We start from the raw sequence: 23,408 nt of genomic DNA, 5'->3' as shown, positions 1-23,408 counted from the left end.
TAAATCACCTAAGAATAAACTTAATAAGATATATGGAGAACCTATAACAAAGCCTCAGATACTTTCTGAGAAAGATAAAGAGGCTTCAAATAAACAGAGAGATATGCTGTGCTTTTAGATTATAAAATTGATAACAGAAAGGCATCAACTACTCAGTCTAATCCTTAAGTTTATGAAAAGTCCAAATCAAAATACCAATGGATTGTTTTCTATTAATAAATAATTTTATATTTTAAATTGAATGATAAACAGTTTAGAATAGTCAAAAAGTTTATAGGGACTTCCCTGGTGGTGCAGTGGTTAAGAATCTGCCTGACAATGCAGGGGACACGGGTTTGATCTCTGGTCCGGGAAGATCCCAAATGCCACGGTGCAACTAAGCCCATGTGCCACAACTACTGAGCCCGGGAGCCTAAAGCCTGTGCTTCGCAACAAGAGAAGCCACCGCAATGAGAAGCCTGCTCACCGCAATGAAGAGTAGCCCCGCTAGCTGCAACTAGAGAAAGCTCACGTGCAGCAACAAAGACCCAACACAGCCAAAAATAAATAAGATAAATTTATGAAAAAGTTTATAAAAGGAAGACGAACCAAGGAGAACCAAATATTAAAAAATAGTATAAAACTAAAGTCAATAAACAGTGTGATATTGCTCACAGAAGCAGATGTGTTCAAAAGAACAAAGAAGAACAAAACCCTCCTCAGCTGAATCCTGTGGAGGGAGAGACAGAATCTTGTATTTATAAAATAGATATAGCTATGTGTGTGATTATACATATGTATATATATATGAAATTTATATATGCAAGGGAAGCACATAAGTCAACGTGTGAACTGATAAATGGCATCAGGAAAATTGGCAAGACTTTTGGAGAAAAAATCATCATCACCTATCTCCTTTCTGTACTTAATGTTAAAATAAATTCCGGATGGAATGAATTGCCCAACGTAAAAACGGAAACGTCAAAACATTAAAAGTAAGGTAATAAATTTGGAAGAACACTTCTTAAATAAAGAAAATCACAGAGAAATTCAAAAGATTTAACAATTCATAAGCAGAATTAAATGGCAAATAAAGTTAGTGCAGAGCAGGGCAATCTTTGCTGTTTCCTCTGTCCACTGTTGTATTCCTGGTTCCTAGAACAGTGACTGGCCCTAGTCGATGCTCAATGGGTAGGTGTGCAATGAATTTCTGAAAGAACAACCACTAAGAAGAAATGATCAATTAAGGATCAGGACAAAAACCTAGGAATAAACCATATAAGAAATGGCAAGATCTGCATGAAAAAAAACAGAAAACAAAACTTGTGGTTTATCATTAGAAGCCCTATTGGCCGGTTACTGAAGAACACAAAGGAAGATTTGAATAGGTAGTTTTTGAGAAGCAGAATCACCATTATAAATATGTCCATTCTCTCGAGATAAAGTAATATATGTCATGCAATCCCCAGTAAAATACTAATAGGTTCATATTTCTAAAACAGCATGATTCTAAAGTTTATATAGAAAAAATGAGACCATATTCAAAAATAATATGAAGAAGAAAAGTAATAAATGACTGATAAATTCTATCAGGTATTAAAATATAATCCATCAGTTATTTAAAGAGTGATGCTCTGCACTAACTTTATTTGCCATTTAATTCTGCTTATGAATTGTTAAATCTTTTGAATTTCTCTTTGTGATTTTATTTAAGAAGTCTTCTTCCAAATTTATTACCTTACTTTTAATGTTTTGAGTAAAAATAAACTAAAAAAAGAGATAACTTTAAATCCTTAAAAAAAACTTCAAGCAGACCTAAAATAAATAAGACATAGAGGACAAATGCAAAGCTTGGACTTGTTAATACACAAGAAATCCCAACTAAAACCATACATTTGATCATGAAGATAAACCATTAACATACAAACAGGAAAAATCTCACAACACACATTCACTGACTAGAATTCACTAGTATTATATTAGAATTAACAACAGAGGGACTGCCAAACAACAAAATCTTCCCGCTCAGGTATTTAATGCAAGTAACAGGCAAAAGCCAAACATGTATTTAATATAAAAATGAAATCAAAATAGACTTTACATTTTTTGAAATAAATAAAACTTTATTGCAGAGCTTGTGTGGAAATTTACAAACTTAAATATCTTTATTGTAAAATAAGAAAAAAATTAAATAACTCAACAAAGACATTAACTCAAGGAGTTAGAAAAATATGACAAGATAAACCTTAAAATTAAAGAAATATGAACCTATATTGACATGAAGGAAAATCACAGGGTATAACTCATCAACAAAACCAAAATATTTTATCAGAAAACCTATATAACTTAAGCAGCTGCACAGACATTTATGAGCTAAGGGTGAAAAAATAAATATTTCAAAAAGGAAAGCAGATAAATGTGAAACAAATGGAACAACATTTATAAAAAAGATAGAACCAAAGTAAATGCTGTCTACAAGAAACCCTTATATACAGAGTGGTTAAAAGTAAAAGGATGTAAAATGATATACCAGGGCATTCCAAATAAGGAAAGAATAAGACATAAACCCTGAGGCAGAGAATGCCTGATGTGCTCAGGAATAGGCAGGGAGGCATCAGGGGAATTAGAGAGGTAGGCAGAAGGGGATGGGGCGGTGGGGAGAGGGAGGTGGCAGTTCACCCAGGGCCTTATACAAATTGTTAATGTTTTTTAATTGGATTTGCATATATGTGTATATTTTCTTGAGTTTGAATTGAATGATTATCTTTATGGCGTAATACGTCGGCAATTTTTGTGACTGTTTTAAAAGCAATCTATGTTTTCCACTTTTACTGTAGAGAGTTTTCTATTTCTCAGTAGAGTTTGTGAGATGTATTGATAGGCAGATAAATAGGCAGATAGACAAAGATAGATAGATAGATAGACAGACAGACAGACAGGCAGACGGGTGGTAGATAGAAAATTACTTCATTAAATACATTGAATGTCTGTAACATCTTTATTTGTGGTCTACTCAAACTCTGATGGACTGAGAGTAGTGAGTTAACGTTTTCTTCTGCTAGTTTGTTTCTTTGTTTCTATTTCTCTCGCATCTCCTGTAATGTCTGTCTTACTATGCTACTATGGTATTTCATACATTAATACACGTAACTGTATATCTTCAATGTGAATTGTTCCCTTAATCATTACGGCGTACCCTTTGGCTTGATATTAAGATTGCAACTCCTACATTTTTCTGTTTGTATATTTGCACTTGGTGATATACATTTACACACCCTTTTAAAAATATATATTTTAACATTCCTCAATTTCTCCCTCTCTTTTTTTTAGTGGTTCTTCATTATAGAGAAAACTGTTAGGTTTTCTTTGAGATCAAATCTGAGAGGAATTCTTCTGCCATAATGTTTCCAGTAACCCTTTGGTTGGCTGAAGTTCATCCTTTAAAATTGTCTTCCATAGGTTCATGGGAATAATATTTCCTCAGATAATGCATGTTCAAAACTGTCTGCAGTCTTCACACCAGAATGAGAGTTTGATTGGATATAAATCTCATACCTCCTTCACATGAACATCTTGTAAGTTTTGCTCTCCTGTCTTCCTGCAACGAATGTCACTGTGGCAAAGTCTGTGAACAGCCTCATTTTTCTCAACACATAAATGCTTGATCCTTTTGCTTGCCTGTCTGAAAGATCCATTCTCTACTTTTAACGTCCAGTATATTTACAAGTTTGTGTCTCAGTATTGACTTTTGGGTGTAAAATTTGCAGGATGTGGTACATGGTGCATTCTTATATTTAGACTCAAGTTTTCTTGAATTCTACTTTAAAATATTTCTTTCACTCTTTTTCTCTTTTCTCTCTTTTTTCCCCCCCTTTGGAGACTCTTTTTTCTTCTTTAAGGAGGAGTGCATGTTTCTCCTTTGCTTGTCTTCTACAGCTACCATTTTTATACCAGTTTTTTCCATTTCACCCTGCACATTCTCAGCCAGAAATCAGCCCCGGTAGGCCTACATCTTAACTAACGTTCTTGAAGAAACGGGATGTAACTTTTGCAATTCAGTGTGAGCCCCTCAACTTCCAACGTATTTTTGCTTGTGTTTTCTTAGATCTAATTCTTGACAGTTCTCAAGCTGCCAATCTCATAGTTTTGCTAAAAAAGGGAGTTTGTGGTATCATTTTTGTTTGCTGTTTCTTTACTCTGAGTTCCAGAAGGAGAAGGCAGAAGATATTGAGCTTATACCTTCATATTCATAATGGAAATCCTCATGACTGATTTTTATAGGGAGAAAAGGATATTTAAGGAGTTTGATTTTTTATAATTTCATTGAAGTATATGTACAGAATGTGCAAAAATAATGTTTGCAACTCGATTAATATTAAATACAAAGTGAGACAACCTGGATAACCAACACTTACAAAGAAGAAAATAACCTGAACCCTAGAAGCCTTCATGTACAGCCTTTGAGTCAATAGCCCACCCCCACTACTTAATTTTAATGCTTTTAAAATTATTTAGCATTTGATGATTTTCATTTTTATGCATTTCTAAGTTCTTTATTGACTTTTACTTTTCTAATCAGAAAAAATTAAAATAAGTTATATGCAAAACTAAAAACGAATTTGTTTCCCCTTCCTTTTAACAAAATCCTTTCAATTAAGAATAGTTATTTCTTTTTTTTTTTTTTTTTTTTGTAAGTCACCTACTTTATTTATTTATTTATTCATCTTTGGCTGTGTTGGGTCCTCGTTTCTGTGCGAGGGCCTTCTCCAGTTGTGGCAAGCGGGGGCCACTCTTCATCGCGGTGCGCGGGCCTCTCACTATCGCGGCCTCTCTTGTTGCGGAGCACAGGCTCCAGACGCGCAGGCTCAGTAGCTGTGGCTCACGGGCCCAGTTGCTCCACAGCATGTGGGATCTTCCCAGACCAGGGCTCAAACCCGTGTCCCCTGCATTGGCAGGCAGACTCTCAACCACTGCGCCACCAGGGAAGCCCCAAGAACAGTTATTTCTTGATAAACTGTGAAACTCTGCTTTAGCTACTATGTTTGGTTGGCTTGTAGGAACAGGATACAAGGTTATCAACTGTGAACAAACAAAACACCTTAATGACTCTAGGGCTGATGTGATACTATCAATCTCATCTGCAGCACTAGTGATGCCTACACCTACTGAGATTTATCTCTGCCATGTAATTGGGCCTTCCTCCTGACAGACAATATCAAACTCAAGCCTCTAAAGAAAATCACGTGAATCTATATGCATAGAATAGAGGAAGATTCTCATGGGTGCTACACGAGTACCTGTCCTGCATTTAGTTGTTACATTTTGATGAGATTTATCCTCTTATAGCTGAATCTGTGTTATAATCAGTTGGGCTAACCAGAGGCCCTAGATTTTGATGCTGGGACAGCAGTGCTATGGACTCAAGCTAATATTTTACTCAATGGAAATCATAACATGCTATTTCTCAAAACTGCTGCCTTCTAGCTTTTTAAAATACAGATCTTCCTGCTCCCAACAGGTCAGAAAAGTAGATTTTAATAACAAAATTATGAGTTTAGAAAGGAGCTCTCTTTGAAAAAATCAATGAGGCCCCTTTGGTCTACAAGGAATAACTGTAGCAGAGCACACTCACATATTATGGCCTTGACTTATTCCTGTTCTATCTGTTCTGCTTTGCCCTCTCCCTCACTTAAGAACTGAACTTCAGGAGTTGAGGTCCAGGCAACATAGCCTAGTTCACAATCACATATAACTCCATAGCTCACAGGTCACTTTCTTGTTTCTTGGAAAGAGAAGGCAGGCTTGTCCAATTGTCTGTCAAGCTGGTGAACTCCCACAGTTCCCCAGAGCGTAAGCTGAAAGAAAATCTCTTCGCTATAGCCCTTTCCTTGCCAACACTAACATAATGGAGAGCGTGTAAACAGTTGGCTGGACGGATTTTTACAGGGGTGAAGCAAAGCAAGAGCAGATTTCACTCAGACAACGGAATCCGCACTCTATATGCAAATGTCCTGGCTTCCATTTCTGAGGCTTTTCATATTTCAGGGTGTGCAGTCTCATAATGCACTCACACTGCCCACAAGGCCAGAGCATGGGGCTCTGAGGTCTTACCAGAGGATTTCAATTTCACTGATTTTAGGTGACCTCTGCTTCAAAGCAAAAGCTAAACTCCAGAGCTGAATTTTTGGGGGGAATTCTTTGTTTGCCTTTCACCCTTCCCTTTCTGGACTCTCCAAAATGGGTTTAATTCTAGCTCTACCAAGGCTTTTGATAAACCAAACTGGACATTATGGGTCTAAAAAATATGTAGTTAATTATATATTACTGCAAGCACTGTGCTGAGGAATGATCATACTGGCTTACAAATATGCACTGTGTGAACAGAAACAACAACCAAAAAAAAACACAGAGAGGCAAGAGAATGATGCCAGGTTGGGCCTTTGTGTTGTCAATCTTTTTTGTAAGTAAAAATGTGACATGAGATTGTGACTGGAACTTCTAAATTTCATGTTTTTCTTTCCTCCAGTACTAAATTGTCAATGTGGAGAAGATGTCCAATTTTTTAAAAAAATTCACTGTAACAAAATGTACCATCAGAGTGAGATTTTGTCATTTGCTTTAAAGGCAGAGATCTAAATTCAAAAGAAAACATTTATTTTCTACCCTCTGGTTGTATTTGCAAATAGTAAGAGCTGAATGCTACCCTTATTACAGTGAATGACTATATGTGTATTTTCTTTGGTTCTTTGGACATGAAAATATCTGTTGTTTAATTCCAGGGATTTTTCAAATGTTTATATTAAAAAATTATATTTTGTTTTGTATTTAGTTATAGAAATCCTGAGGTGGTATTTATATAATAGAAAATACTCTATTGTAAAGGAAACACTTCATTAATCAAATGTTTCCAAGGATATAGTTGCTAGATATCATGTGGAAAAATTCCAGATGCTTGAGAACACATTTTAATTATAATGTGTAGTGTTTATTATGAAGAGGAAAAATTTTTGAATATTAAATTTGTACTACCTAAATGTATTGAATGTAAAACTAATAGTTCTATTTCATCAGTGATTAAATAACTACTTAATGTTCCCACCATGTGCCAGATATACCACAGTAGCAAAGAACTCATGACCTGAGCCACAATATGGACTGAGCACTTACTAACGTATAAGAATTCTTATAAGAGTGTGCAGTACTGTAGTTGGTGTGGGAAATAGAAAAATGAAAACTTGGTCTCCTACCTCAAAGAATATTATTTAATAGGAGAGATGAAACATATATGCATGTAAAATATAAAACCAAGTATGGTAATGCAAAAAGAGAGGTTGAAGTGCTCAAAGAAAGTAGAGAAGTCAGAAAAGATTTCTGGCTTTAGGGACAGTATTGATTACATCAAATAAGTGACAGCTGTACCAGATATCTGGACCAGTAAAAGATCCCAGTAGGAGGAGATGAGATAATGGATAGAGTATTCTTGGCGGGTAGAACAGCATGAGAATTACTCTTACTTGGCCAAATCACGTATGGAGTATTACAGTCAATTGCAGGCATTGATCTTTATGGAAAATAATGACAAATGGAAACATTGTATAAGACGAGGGTAGCCAGGATGGCAAGGTGATTTAAAAATCATGTGATATGGTGAATAGATGAAGGTTCAGAGAATATTTGTACTAGAATGAAAGACAATTAATTAAAGGAGATGTGATAACTATCTTCACATACTTGAAAGTCGTAATGTGAAAGAGGGATTAGCCATAGTCTGCACGGTTCCAGAAACAGAGCTAGTATAAATAGTAGGAACTAGAGGGGAGATAGGCTTCAACATAAGAAATACGTTTCTAACAGTAAAAACTATCTGAAAACGGAAAGAACAACCTCAAAGGAAGACTTTCAAGCAAGGCAGCAGGGATAGTGGGTGGAGCCACACCAACAAGGTCCAACTCTTACAAGTTGTATAATCATTGCTGCTTAACCTAAGCCTCTGTTTCCTCATCTCTAAAATGGGGAAATTAATTTTCAAAGGGCCATTGTGAGTATTTGGTGAGTGCTTAACCTATATAGTGCCTGACATCAATGCTCTATAAATTTAGCAAGCCAAAGACTGGGTGGTCTCTTAACAAAAGTCATTATAGATTGAGATTGCAGCATAAAATGATAGTTTAAACCTGATCAAACTTGTGATCCTTCTACTTATTTGATTCCAAAGCGAATAAATGAAGAAAGTAGAGCTATTTAGAGATAGTGAAGTTATGCAAATTTGAAAAAAATAGGACATAAAGCTGATGGTTGCAAAAACAGAGGAGTTTTAACAGTTGTAGCGTGAATCAAGGTAGCCTAAGTGCCAACAAAGCCAAGAAAGTTCTTTACACTACAAGAAACAGTATTAAATGCTGGACAGGTGTCAAGAAGTAGTACAATGGACTTTGTGAAAAGGTGTCTCGTTGGTAATTTTCCCAAAGAGTTCATTTCAGAAGTCAGATTGCAGCAGATTAAGAGATGACTAGAGTTGAGGATATGGAAGTAACTAGTGAACTGTACATTTCCTGAGAAGTGTATTTAGCATGTATCAGACAGTCTTTGAAACAACTAATGTAGTGGTTAAAGGAAGGACACCAAGCAGAAGTTTCAGCTGGGAGCAAGGTTAAAGGAAGTTGGAAAACACTGTTCTATAGACAGAGAAAAGGATTCACTAGGTAGCAAGAGATGAAGCTTCAGGAGAGGAAATACTCAGTGGGTAATTGATAAACAGAATCAGTTCTGGAATTAGACATTTCTCCAAGAAGTTCTGGTTCATTTTAACAGAAACAATATACAGACACCACAGCCTGGGCACTAGGAGTAATCTTTATTACTGGGGTATCCTTATTTCTGGGCTTATTCAGTGAAAATATAAATATAGATATAGATTAATATATAGACATAGATGCAGATAGTACCCGGCATATCATAAATACAAATTTCAATGTATATCTCTACCAAGCTACTTTATCTATCTATCTATCTATCTATCTACCTACCCACCCACCTAAATCCCCGAGTTCAGATCCATTTCCTAGAGTTATGGAAATAAAAACAAAAATAAATAAATGGGACCTAATTAAACTTAAAAGGTTTGCACAGCAAAGGAAATGATAAACAAAACGGAAAGACAACCTATGAAATGGGAGAAAACATTTGTAAATGATACAACTAACAAGGGATTAATTTCCAAAATACACAAACAGCTCATACAACTCAATATCAAAAAAAATCAAACAACCCAATCAAACAATGGGTAGAAGAACTAAATAGACATTTATTCAAAGAAGACATACAGATAACTAACAGGCACATGAACAAATGCTCAACATTGCTAATTATTAGAGAAATGCAAATCAAAACTAAAATGAGGTATCACGTCATACAAGTCAGAATGGTCATCATTAAAAAGACTACAAATAATAAATGCTGAAGAGGGTGTGGAGAAAAGGGAGCCCTCCTACAGTGTTGGTGGGAATATAAATTGGCGCAGCCACTATGGAAAACAGCATGGAGCTGCCTCAAAAAACTAAAAATAGAGTTACCATATGACATTTTGTTTCTGAAACATATCCTTCAGCAGCTACTTTAGTAAAAATCTGCCAATCCTCACTCAAGTTTTTCTTTAATTTGACATGACTTTACTCTATCCTTGATCTTGAATGATCATTTTCTTGAGTATGACTTCTAGTTGAAAGTTATTATCTTCAACTTCTTTTAAGATATTTTTTCATCATTTTCTGCCTTCTACTGTTGCTGATAAAATATTAGCTGCCAGTCTGATTAATGCTTCTTTGTAGGCAATTCTTTTTTTCCTCCCTGGCTGATTTTAAGAATCTAACTTGAAGTTTCACTATGTCTGTGGTGGATTTCTTTTTATCTTTCTTGTTTAAGTTAAGCTCCCCTCCTCTGCCTGTGGATTACCAAATTTCATCCATTCTAGATCTCTAAATATTGCCCACCTAATACTCCTCATTCTCTAAAAGAATTCTGAATAGATATATGTTAGACCTTCTTGTAATGTATAATATTACCTATTGTCATCTCTTAATCTCTTTTATTATTTCCATTGCCTTGTTTCTCTACATTACACATAAGATAATTTCTTCAGATATATCTTCCAGTGCATTAATTCTGTTCGAAATTTTCATTGAATTTTTAATTATAATGATTATATCTTTCATTTTAAAAAATGCTATTTTGTTCTCATAAGAAAATGAAATTTTTTCATTTGCAGTAACATGGATGGACTTGGAGACCACTATGCTAAGTGAAATAAGTCAGACAGAGTAAGACAAATATAAGAGCAATATAGGGGTAGGGTATTAAGAAATACCAACTATTAGGTATAAATTAAGCTACAAGGATATATTGGAATATAGCCAAAATTTTATAATAGCTATAAATGGAGTATAACCTTAAAATTTTTGAATCACAATATCACTAATATATAATATTGTACAACAACTACACTTCAATTAAAAAAAAAATAAAAAAATTTTTCTAAAACACTTTTCAACAATTGTGTTTACTTTTTCTGTTTTCAACAGAATATTAATATTTATATTTTTTCTGTTTATTAATGCATTTATATTTTATTTGATCAAACTGTCATAGTTTTTAACAAAGCAAACACACGTATTTTAGATCATATGAATTTTGAATTTTGATGTTGTAATCAGTTTTAAGTTTCAAATGTTTTAGCAAAGTGGAAAAAAATAGCAGATACACTTTCAAATATATTCTCTTGAGTTTCAACATTTATAAACACTATTTTTTTATTACAAGGATGACAAAGCATATAGGGACAGACTGTCCTCTTAATGGTAATGGAAAAGTGGTGAATTGATTTCAGAAAAGTGGTGGATTTCGGACTCTGCATAAACCTTCATTCCCGCAAAGGACTCAGGAAGACCTTTATTCCTGATAGGTGGTAGTGTTCAATGCCTGCTTCCCAGTTTCCTTCTTCCTCACCCCTCCTTCCTTTTTTTCTTCATTTTCTTTCCCCTATAATGTTCCTGAGAGTTTCACACTGTCAAGAAGCTTTCTATTTGCCATTTCCCACCCCCCCCCCCAGGCTCACAGCTCAAGTCATCACAAAAAGAAGAGAGGAAGATTTCTACCACCAAAGTTGCTTCCTTGAAATTTAAGATGATGCATATTATACTTTGCATGTAAGCCAATCACAGTATTCAATATGGACAGTTTTTAATGCTAAAATTGTATATATATATTTATAGGTAAGTATATATAAGTTATATATATAATTATATCTATATACATACACACGCTATTTGGTAAAAAGGAGTATATGGCAGTAGGTTGTTAATCAAAACTGGAATTGAATCTAATAGACAGTTTTATAGGTTTTAAATTTCTCAGAATAGTAAAAAGATGAATTATATTCAGTTAAGCCACTAAAAGGTAACTCAAAGTCAATTCTCACATTTGATCTAGGCTAGACCATGAGAAAACTAGTAAAGCAGATGACTCTCAAAGAGGTAAAATAAAACCACAACTACAAACTTCTATAATTCTCAGTTGATTTAATACTAGATTTTACTTTGTATGCTATCTCCCAATTTATAGTAATTGTAAGTATCAAAACTCATTAAAAGAAACTCACAGTGTCTGTAGACGTGAACCTAAAAAAAATGGCACAGTGTTGGATAATTTTATGTTATTATTGAAAAATGCAGAGGGAAATGAATAGAATTGTAATATTTTCTCTATAGATTAACAAACCAAGTTTATCATTAGATTTCACAGTCACATAGTTAGGATGACTTTCTAAGAATACAAAGTCCATGGAGGATGGAGGAAGTGTTTTGGCTGTTCAGCATCAGCACTGCCTTCATAAATAGTAATCGTAACTAAATCTATGACTCCTTGTCAAAGATGTATATATTTTAACTCTTCAGTTCCCACCCCACCCCCCAAATCTTAATACATTTCTTAAGGAATAGGTTTCAACTTTGCTCAGTCGGTTTTCTTTGCAATTACTGAATTCTCACAGTGTATTTTTAAACTTTTCTTAGAAGTGGATATTTTGGTGCAATGCATACAGACTACTCAGGGTTTTCTCTTAGTAACTACAGTTCTTTTAAAAAATATTTCACAATATGTAGAAAGTAAGCTATACCATTACAAAAAATTCATAAAAATTAAGGGAACCTCTCAAGATATAGATTTAGCATGTCACATGTAATTTGTATCAATTCCATAATAGTTTCATAGTTACTTTTTTTTATATATACAGTCATCAGTTTAGTTCAGAAATATTGCTACTGGTGCAGTGATGAGTTCTTTTGTTCACCTTCGGAATAAGAGTTTAATTTAAAAATCAATCATATGTATATATGTACATAATTGAAATAATTCTGAAGAGCTAATATTGTGGCATTGATAAAGGTTGTTCTGAATGGTTAGAACTCAGTTGTTCATTTTTTGCCTTTTCAATTTATGCGTGTCTAAATTGTTTGAAATTTTAACAAAGGGTATGCACTGTATTCGTAAATAAGAACAAAAATTAAAACCATTTCTTATCCAAAGCAAATTCTAAAACAAGTGTCATAAAGTCTACCCATAGCATTTATCTTATATTTAAGGTTTCTTTGGAAGTTATACCTTGAAAGTTTATGAAATCATTACCAGTTTATATTTCAAGACTGTTTTAAAAATATGACTAAATTTGTAGAAAATCTGAAAATGGTAGATAGAGCTACCATGCTTGGTAAGAGAAATACTGTGGGAGCCATAAACATCATTTAAATTTTCTAGTAGCCACATTAAAAGTACAAATAAACATGTGAACTTAATTTTAAAAATGCATTCTATTTAGCCCCCTATGTCTAAAATATTATCATTTTAATGTACAAGTAAAATACAAATCATTCATAAGAGAAATTAAACTCTTTCCTTTGTGCTAAGTGCTTGAAATCTAGTACATATTTCACACTTGAGGAACATCTTAAATCAGACCATCCACATCTCATGTGCTAATAGCACATGGGGCCAGTGTCTCTCCTGGATAACAGAGAACTAAAAGGTAGAGAATTAAGCTTTAATGACAATTATTGGTACTTGCAGACTCCCAATAGAAACTTTCAGGTAACGTGCTGTTTATCTGAAGATTTAAGAGTATTTCTTCTCAATTTCAAAATTTTCAGGTGGCATTTTTGTTAAAAATTATAATTTTTTAACATTAAAAAAATTTAGCCATTATACAGTTTTAATTGGCATTTAAATTTGATATAAACTAAAATTCTTATTTAAAAAGAAATTACTCAGAAAGAGTTGCTTCTAAAAATACAGGACTAGATAATTTGAGGAAATTTCCTCTAACAATATGAGTATATATTAGATAAATTACAAGAAATATATTTTGTAATGGAATGCTAAAAATCATGAAGAAAAATCTTCAAGGCAAGCAAAAAGTAACATAGTAAGCACAAGACAAATTACTACCTTGCAAAGATTACATTCTAGTAATCCTTATCATTTACATAGTTTAAATAAGGCTATCTTCCAATTTTTTTTCAATTGTGCAACTCAGACAATAAGCCCATAAAGAGATAACTTATAATTAAATACCAAAAAATGATCTGATGGAGAATAATACAGGGTAGTGTAACAGAAGTAGGCCAGTGTGGCTAGATTGGAGTGAGGGTGGCTGTCAGTGGTTGGAGATGACAAGGAAGAGATGGGCTAAAGTCAGGTTCTGTGGTGATCTAGGGCATTGAAAGGAATTTGAATTGTGTTCTTTTGGAATGGGAAGCCAGTGGAGGGCTCTGATGATTGGAATATAAATACTTTTGTGTTTGTTTAGAATCTAGATTCTAAGAGCCAATTTGTAAAAAACGAACCCTAACTGTATAGTAACCCACAAATCATGTCTCTCTGGATCATGAAAAGAATGACATGGTCTGAGTTACATTTTATAAAAATCCCTCTGGTTCATCTTGACTAGGAGGGTGAGGGTAAAGAGAGAAAAAAAGACCAGTCAGTCCAGACTTGAATTAAGGCGGATTGTAAAAGTAATAAAAAGTGGATGTAGAATATATTTTGAAGGGAGAACCAGCTGGATTAGGTTACATGTGAATTACACATATCCACATTACATGTGGATTATATACATGCGAGATGTAAAGGAAAAAAGATCAGTTAAACATACCTGTAAGGTTTCTGGCCTGGAGTGGTTGAGTACATGGTGGTGCCATTTATTGAGAAGGGAATGACTGAAGGAAGAGAAAGTTTGGGATTATCAATACTATTGTCAGATGACAGCTGTATACATAGATCCACCGAGTAAAGTTGTATTAGCTGTAATGTTTGGGACTAGGGTGAGGCGAGTGTGTGACACTTGCCTTGGGTAGAAAATTTAAGGGGTCACCAAAAAACTCAGTAATCAAGATAATAAATACTATTTTAGTGCAATATTTTACAAATATTTTTAAGAATCAAAAATTAATGCAAAATATAAAAAGTGTAAATAAAGACAGGACCAGAAACAGTGCCATGCACTTATAGCAGAGTCTGAGGCAAAAGCAAAAATGTGCCTACCTGACATTTAAAACTATTACACTGAAATATTAATATTTTGATTTATTAAATATTAAATAATATTTAATATTTAATTGCATCATTCACATCACCTTAATCTTGGACCTGCTGATTGTGCATGGCACAGACACAAAGGTCACCATCTCATTGCAGTCTGTGTGAATGATGCTCCAGGACCTGGATTGTGTACAATCTCCACGGCAATTCATGGGGGCCCTGTGTGTATAGCAAAACCTCCCTGACAAAAAGCAACATTAATATATTTTACCTTTTGTGCTCAACATCGATAATTATTAGAGAAATTCAAATCAAAACTACAATGAAGTATCACCTCACGTTTGTCAGAATGGCCATGATGAAAAAGTCTACAAATAATAAATGCTGGAGAGGGTGTGGAGAAAAGGAAACCCTCCTACACTGTTGGTGGGAGTGTAAATTGGTGCAGCCACTTTGGAAAATAGTACTGACATTCCTTAAAAAAACTAAAGATAGAATTACCATAAGATCCAGCAATACCACTACTGGGCATATATCTGGAAAAGATGAAAATTCTAATTTGAAAAGATACAGGCAATATGACCCAGGAATTCCACTCCTGGGCATATACCTGGAGAAAATCATAATTCAAAGAGATACATGCACTCCACTGTTCATTGTAGCACTATTTACAATAGCCAGGTCATGGAAGCAACCTAAAGGTCCATCAACAGAGGAATGGATAAAGAAGATGTAGTACATATATATACAATGGAATATCACTTGGCCACAAAACAGAATTAAATAATGTCATTTGTAGCAACATGGATGGACCTAGAGATTATCATACCAAGTGAAGTTAGTCAGACAGAGAAAGACAAATATTATATGATATCACTTATATGTTGAATCTAAAAAAAAAAGACACAAACTTATTTACAATACAGAAAGAGACTTACAGACACAGAAAGCAAACTTATGGTTACCAAAGGGGAAAGGGGGTGAGGGATAAATTAGGAGGTTGGGATTAACATACATACACTACTATATATAAAATAGATAACTAACAAGGACCTACGGTATAGCACAGAGAACTACACTTGATATTTTGTAACAACCTTTTGTAATAACAATATTTTATAAAGGAAAAGAATCTGAAAAAGAATATATATATATCACCATGCTGTACACCTGAACCTAACACGACACTGTAAATCAACTATACTTTAATAAAACATATATAGAGGCAGAGTCAAGATGGTGATGTGGGAAGACATGGAGTTAGTGTCTCCCCACAACTAGGGTGCCTGCCAACTGCTGGGGGTGACTCTGATGCCCAAGGAGATGGGAGGAACCCCAAAGTGAACCAGTAGGATGTAGGGAGACTGTGGGGAGAGGAGAAGTGGAGGCCAGACAGGATTGGCATCCTGAGGCCAGGGAGATCAGGAGAGGCAGGTGGGAGGCACTCTCTGGGAAGAGCAGGAGAGGAGCAGAGGACGATCGCCTGGCCCATTCGGGCTGGGGAGACTGCTGAGCTCCCAGGCTGATCCCGTCCTCCAAACCCCCGTCCAGACTGCGTGGGTCCTTGGGGGCATAGGAGGGAGGCCAGGGAGATCAGGAGAGGAAGGCGGGAGGGGCCCTCCCAGACTGGAGGAGCAGGAGAGGAGAGGAGGGTGTTTGCCCTGCCTACTCGAGCCCAGGAAGCCTGCTGGGCACCCAGTGAGGTCCCCTGCCCTCTGAGACCAGGGGTGGGGGGCACCTGGACTCCTTCTGTTCCTTGAGCCTAAGGCCCACCCCCCACAGCCCCCAGGGCCTTTTCCAGCCTTGTGGGTCCTGAGCATTGGTGCTGCCCACCACCCAAACCTCGCCCTTCCTTAGGCCCCGCCCTCCACAGCCAAGGCCTCCCCCCCCCCCTTTTTTTTTCCCTCCTATTTTTTACTATTGTGGTACTGATGTAACTTCCGGTTGTTGATTCATCTATATTTTTATATTTATATTCTTCCTAACATATCTGTTAGTTTCCTAGTCTAATTTTATTTTTTACTTTGCTATTGTTGTGTTTTTTTTGTTTGTTAGTTTGTTTTTTTGCTGCCCAAGGTGGCTTGTGGGATCTTAGTTTACAAGCCTGGAGTTGGGCCGAAGCTCCTGCAGTGGGAGCTCTGAGTCCGAACAACTGGACTAACAGAGAACCTCAGACCCCAGGGAATATTCATTGGAGTGAGCTCTCACATAGTTCCTCATCTCAGCACCAAGACCCAGCTCTACCCAACAGCCTACAATCCCCAGTGTTGGAAGCATCAGGCCAAACAACCAGTAAGACAGGAACACAATCCCACTGATAAAAAAAAAAAAGAAAAAAAAATGAGATGGCAAAAAAATATGTCACAGATGAAGGAACAAGGTAAAAACCTACAAGACCAAATAAATGAAGAGGAAATAGGCAATCTGCCTGAAAAAGAATTCAGAGTAACGATAGTAAAGATGATCCAGAATCTTGGAAATAGAATGGAGGCATGGATTGAGAAAGTACAAGAAATGTTTAACAAAGATCCAGAAGAACTAAAGAACAAAGAGACATGAACAACACAATAACTGAAATGAAAAATACACTAGAAGGAATCAGTAACAGAATAACTGAGGCAGAAGAACGAATAAATGAGCTGGAAGACAAAATGGTGGAAATAACTGCCAAGGAGCAGAACAGAGAAAAAAGAATGAAAAGAATTGAAAACAATCTCAGAGACCTCTGGGACAACACTAAATGCACCAACATTCAAATTATAGGGGTCCCAGAAGAAGAAGAGAAAAAGAAACGGACTGAGAAAATATCTGAAGAGATTATAGTTGAAAAATTGCCTAACATGGGAAAGGAAATAGTCACCCAAGTCCAGGAAGCACAGAGAGCCCCATACAGGATAAACCCTAGGAAAAACACACCAAGACATATATTAATCAAACTAACAAAAATTAAATTCAAAGAAAATACATTAAAAGCAGCAAGGGAAAAACAAAAAATAACATGCAAAGGAATCCCCAAGGTTATCAACTGATTTTTCAGCAGAAACTCTGCAGGCCAGAAGGGAGTTATAGGATATACTTAAAGTGATGAAAGAGAAAAACCCACAACCAAGATTACTCTACCCAGCAATGATCTCATTCAGATTTGATGGAGAAGTCAAAAGCTTTACAGACAAGCAAAAGCTAACAGAATTCAGCACCACCAAACCAGCTTTACAACATATGTTAAAGAAACTTCTCTAAGCAAGAAATGCAAGAGAAGAAAAAGACCCACAAAAACAAACCCAAAACAATTGAGAAAATGGTAATAGGAACATACAAATCGATAACTACCTTAAATGTAAATGGATTAAATGCCCCAACCAAAAGACACAGACTGGCTGAATAGATAAAAAAACAAGAACCACATATATGCTGTCTACAGGAGACCCACTTCAGAACTAGGGACACATACAGACTGAAAGTGAAGGGATGGAAAAAAAAATTCCTTGCAAATGGAAATCAAAACAATGCTGGAGTAGCAATACTCATATCAGATAAAATAGACTTTAAAATAAAGACTGTTACAAGAGATAAGGAGGGACACTACATAATGATCAAAGGATCAATCCAAGAAGAAGATATAAAAATTATAAATGTTTATGCACCCAACATAGGAGCACCTCAACACATAAGGCAAATGCTAACAACCATGAAAGAAGAAATCGACAGTAACACAATAATAGTAGGGGATTTTAAGACCTCACTTACACCAATGGACAGATCATCCAAACAGAAAATAAATAAGGAAACACAAGCTTTAAATGACACAATAGACCAGATAGATCTAATTGATATTTATAGAACATTCCACCCAAATGTGGCAGAATACACTTTCTTCTCAAGTGCACATGGAACATTCTCCATGATAGATCACATCTGAGTCACAAATCAAGCCTTGGAAAATTTAAGAATACTGAAATCATATCAAGCATCTTTTCTGACCACAACGTTATTGGATTGGAAATCAATTACAGGAAAAAAACGGTAAAAAACACAAATGCATGGAGGCTAAACAGTGTGCTACTAAATAACTGAGAGATCACTGAAGAAATCAAAGAAGAAATTAAAAAATACATAGAAACAAATGACAATGAAAACACGACGACCCAAAACCTATGGGACGCAGGAAAAGCAGTTCTAAGAGGGAAGTTTACAGCAATACAGTCTCACCTCAAGAAACAAGAAAACTCTCAAATAAACAATCTAACCCTACACTTAAAACAACTAGAGAAAGAAGAACAAAGAAAACCCAAAGTCAGTAGAAGGAAAGAAATCATAAAGATCAGAGCAGAAATAAATAAAATATTAATTTATTTTATTAAATAAATAAATAAATAAAATAAAAACGAACAAAACAATAGCAAAGATCAATAAAACTAAAAGTTGGTTCTTTGAGAGGATAAACAAAATTGATAAACCCTTAGCCAGACTCATCAAGAAAAAAAAGGAGAGGATGCAAATCAATAAAATTAGAAATGAAAAAGCAGAAATCACAACTGACACTGCAGAAATGCAAAGGCTTATAAGAGACTACTACAAACAACTATATGCCAATAAACTGTACAACCACGAAGAAATGGACAAATTTTTGGAAAGACACAATTTTCTAAGACTGAACCAGGAAAAATTAGAAAATATAAACAGACTTATCACAAGTAAAGAAGTTGAAACTGTAATTAAAAATCTTCCAACAAACAAAAGTCCAGGACCAGATGGCTTCACAGGCAAATTCTATCAAACATTAGGAGAAGAGCTAACACCTATCCTTCTCAAACTCTTCCAAAAAACTGCAGAGGGAGAAACACTCCCAACTTCATTCTACGAAGCCACCATCACCATGATACCAAAACCAGAAAAAGATACCACAAAGAAAGAAAACTACAGGCCAATATCACTGATGAACATAGATACCAAATTCCTGAACAAAATACTAGCAAACAGAGTCCAACAGCACATTAAAAGGATCATACACCATGACCAAGTGGGATTTATCCCAGGGATGCAAGGATTCTCCAATATATGCAAACCAATCAATGTGATACACCACATTAACAAATTAAGGAATAAAAACCATTTGATCATCTCAATAGATGCAGAAAAAGCTTTTGAAAAAAATTCAACACCCATTTATGATAAAAACTCTCCAGGAAATGGCAATAGAGGGAACCTGCCTCAACATAATAAACATCATATATGACAAACCCACAGCAAGCATCATACTCAGTGGTGAAAAACTGAAAGCATTTCCACTAGTATCAGGAACAAGACAAGGATGTCCACTCTCTCCACTCTTATTCAACATACTTTTGGAAGTCCTAGCCACAGCAATCAGAGAAGAAAAAGAAATAAAAGGAATACAAATTGGAAAAGAAGAAGTAAAACTGTCACTGTTGCCGATGACATGATACTGTACCTAGAAAATCCTAAAAATGCCACCAGAATACTACTAGAACTAATTAGTGAATTTGGTAAAGTTGCAGGATAAAAAATTAATGCACAGAAATCTCTGGCATTCCTATACACCAATGAAGAATCAGAAAGAGAAATTAAGGAAACACTCCCATTTACCACTGCAACAAAAAGAATAAAATACCTAGGAATAAACCTGGCTAAGGAGGCAGAACACTTGTACTCAGAAAACTATAAAACACTGGTGACAGAAATCAAAGATGACATAAACAGATGGAGAAATATACCATGTTCTTGGATTGGAAGAATCAATATTGTGAAAATGACTATACTACCCAAAGCAACCTATAGATTCAAGGCAATCACTATCAAATTACCAATGGCATTCTTCACAGAATTAGAACAAAAAATTTTACAATTCATATGGAAATACAAAAGACCCCGAATAGCCAAAGCAATCTTGAGAAAGTAAAACAGAGCTGGAGGAATCAGGCTCCCGAACCTCAAACTATACCACAAAGCTACAGTAATCAAGACAGTATGGTACTGGCACGAAAACAGAAATACAGATCAATGGTACAAGATAGATTGCCCAGAGGTAAACCCACACACATGTGGGTACCTAGTTTACAACAAAGGAAGCAAGAACATACAATAGAGAAAAGACAGCCTCTTCAATAAGTGGTGCTGGGAAAACTGGACAGCTACATTTAAAAGAATGAAATTAGACCTAACACCATACACAAAAATAAACTCCAAATGGATTAAAGACTTAAGTGTAAGACCAGACACTATAAAACCCTTAGAGGAAAACATAGGAAAAACACTCTTTGACATAAACCACAGCAAGATCTTTTTTGACCCACCTCCTAGAGTAACGGAAATAAAAACAAAAATAAACAAATGGGACTTAATTAAACTTAAAAGCTTTTGCACAGCAAAGGAAACCATAAGCAAGACAAAAAGACAACCCTCAGAATGGAAGAAAACATTTGCAAATGAATCAACGGACAAAGGATTAATCTCTAAAATATACAAACAGCTCATGGAGCTCAATATGAAAAAAACCAAACAATCCAGTTTAAAAATGGGCGGAAGACCTAAATAGACATTTCACCAAGGAAGACATACAGATAGCCAAGAGGCACATCAAAAGATGCTCAACATCACTAATTATTAGAGAAATGCAAATCAAAACTATGATGAGGTATCACCTCACGCTGGTCAGAATGGCCATCATCAAAAAATGTAGAAACAGTAAATCTTGGAAAGGGTGTGGTGAAAAGGGAACCCTTCTGCACTGTTGGTGGGAATGTAAATTGATACAGCCACTATGGAGAACAGTATAGAGGTTCCTTAAAAAACTAAACATAGAACTACCATATGATCCAGCAATCCCACTACTGGGCATATACCCTGAGAAAACCATAATTCAAAAAGAGACATGTATGATAAAGTTCATTGCAGCATTATTTACAATAGCCAGGACATGGAACCAACCTAAGTGTCCATCATCAGATGAATGGATAAAGAAGATGTGGCACATATATACAATGGAATATTACTCAGCCATAGAAAGAAATGAAATTGAGTTATTTGTAGTGAGGTGGATGAACCGAGAGTCTGTCATACAGAGTGAAGTAAGTCAGAAAGAGAAAAAACAAATACCGTATGATAACTCATACATACGGAATCTAAAAAAAAAAAAAAAAAATGGTACTGATGAACCTAGTTGCAGGGCACGAATAAAGAGGTAGACATAGAAAAGGGACTTGAGGACACAGGGTGGGAGGGCAAAGCTGGGGCAAAGTGAGAGTAGCATCGACATATATACACTACTGAATGTAAAACAGTTGGCTGGTGGGAAGCAGCAGCATAGCACAGGGAGGTTGGCTCGGTGCTTTGCATGACCTAGAGAGGTGGGATAGGGAGGATGGGAGGGAGGCTCAAGAGGGAGGGGATATGGGGACGTGTGTATGCATAAGGCTGATTCGCTTTTTTGTGCAGCAGAAAGTAACACAGTATTGTGAAGCAATTATACTCCAATAAAGATCTATTAAAAAACTAACTAAATAAAAAATATATATATTTTATCTTTTAGATATACTTATTATAGCCCTTGCATGACTTCAGCTAGAACAAGAGTCCAGCTCATCACATCATCAAAATAAATCTTCTCATATAATATATACTTTTTTAATATACTTTTTTATATTTTATATATATATATATATATATATACACACACACACACATACACCAATACACACATAAACACACACAATTTTATATTTAATCTATATTAAATTTAATTATTTAATCTATATAACAGCATTGTAAGATGGATGCTTTCATCTTCATAGATGCGGAGGCTGAGACCTGGTGGAAGTTAAATCTCTTGACCAAGGTCTCACAATTGATGAGATACCCAGTGAGATACCCAGTCAAATGTGCCTGAATCCAAACCTGTGCTCCAAACTCCCAAAGAACTTTGATGTTTTTTCAATGTCTTCTCTAAGACACCAAAGAGAAATTCAACCTAAATAACAACCAAAGTCTTTTATGTCAATTTGGTATCTATAGATGTGAATTAAAAAGCATTTAAATAATCAAAGGATTTTATCATTTCAAATATAAATGAAAACTAGCCATCATGCAAATGATGTTTCAATGATTATTTAATAATATAACTAGAAAACCGAAACTTCTAAAAATGTGTATCTAACCCATATGCAAAACTTGGTGCTCAATAATCATGAGCATTAAAAACAAAACCTAGTATATATAGTGCATAATGAATAGTGTAAGTTTTTATAAAATAAATATACAGAAATTAGTGTCCTTCATTTATGTAAAAAGTAAAAAGTGAAATTAATAAGAGCATATTTTCAGGAAGTGACTCAAAATCTAGTTAATAAGAAATGTGCAAGATCACCATGGGTGAATCCATGAATTCTACTGAGCAACATAAAAGAACATTTGAATTGGAGATACTCATTAAGTCATATATATGACAATATTTAGTACCACAGGGTCAAATTCCTGATTTTAATATAGTAATTCAACTATATCACAATTCAATAATTGGAAAATAGGTAAAAAATATTTGATAATTTAATCAGAATTTTTAAAATTGTGAGGTTAGGCAGAAAAATGCTAGAAAAACATGATAAGGGTCATGTACTAACAGATATTAAATTGCATTATCTCTAAAATGTTTTCATTTCAAAATGTTACATAAATGGAATCATACTGTATGTAATCTTTGGGGACTGGCTTTTTTTTACTCAGCATATTTTCCCAAAGATTCATTCAGGTGTGTATCAATAATTCCTTCTTATTACTGAGTACTTTCATGAATAAAGCTGCTATGAACATGTGTGTATAAATTTTTA

This window comes from Eschrichtius robustus, chromosome 9 (assembly GCF_028021215.1).
Source record: "Eschrichtius robustus isolate mEscRob2 chromosome 9, mEscRob2.pri, whole genome shotgun sequence".
In the NCBI taxonomy this organism is placed as follows: Eukaryota; Metazoa; Chordata; class Mammalia; order Artiodactyla; family Eschrichtiidae; genus Eschrichtius; species Eschrichtius robustus.
Note: the sequence above shows the minus strand (reverse complement) of the source record.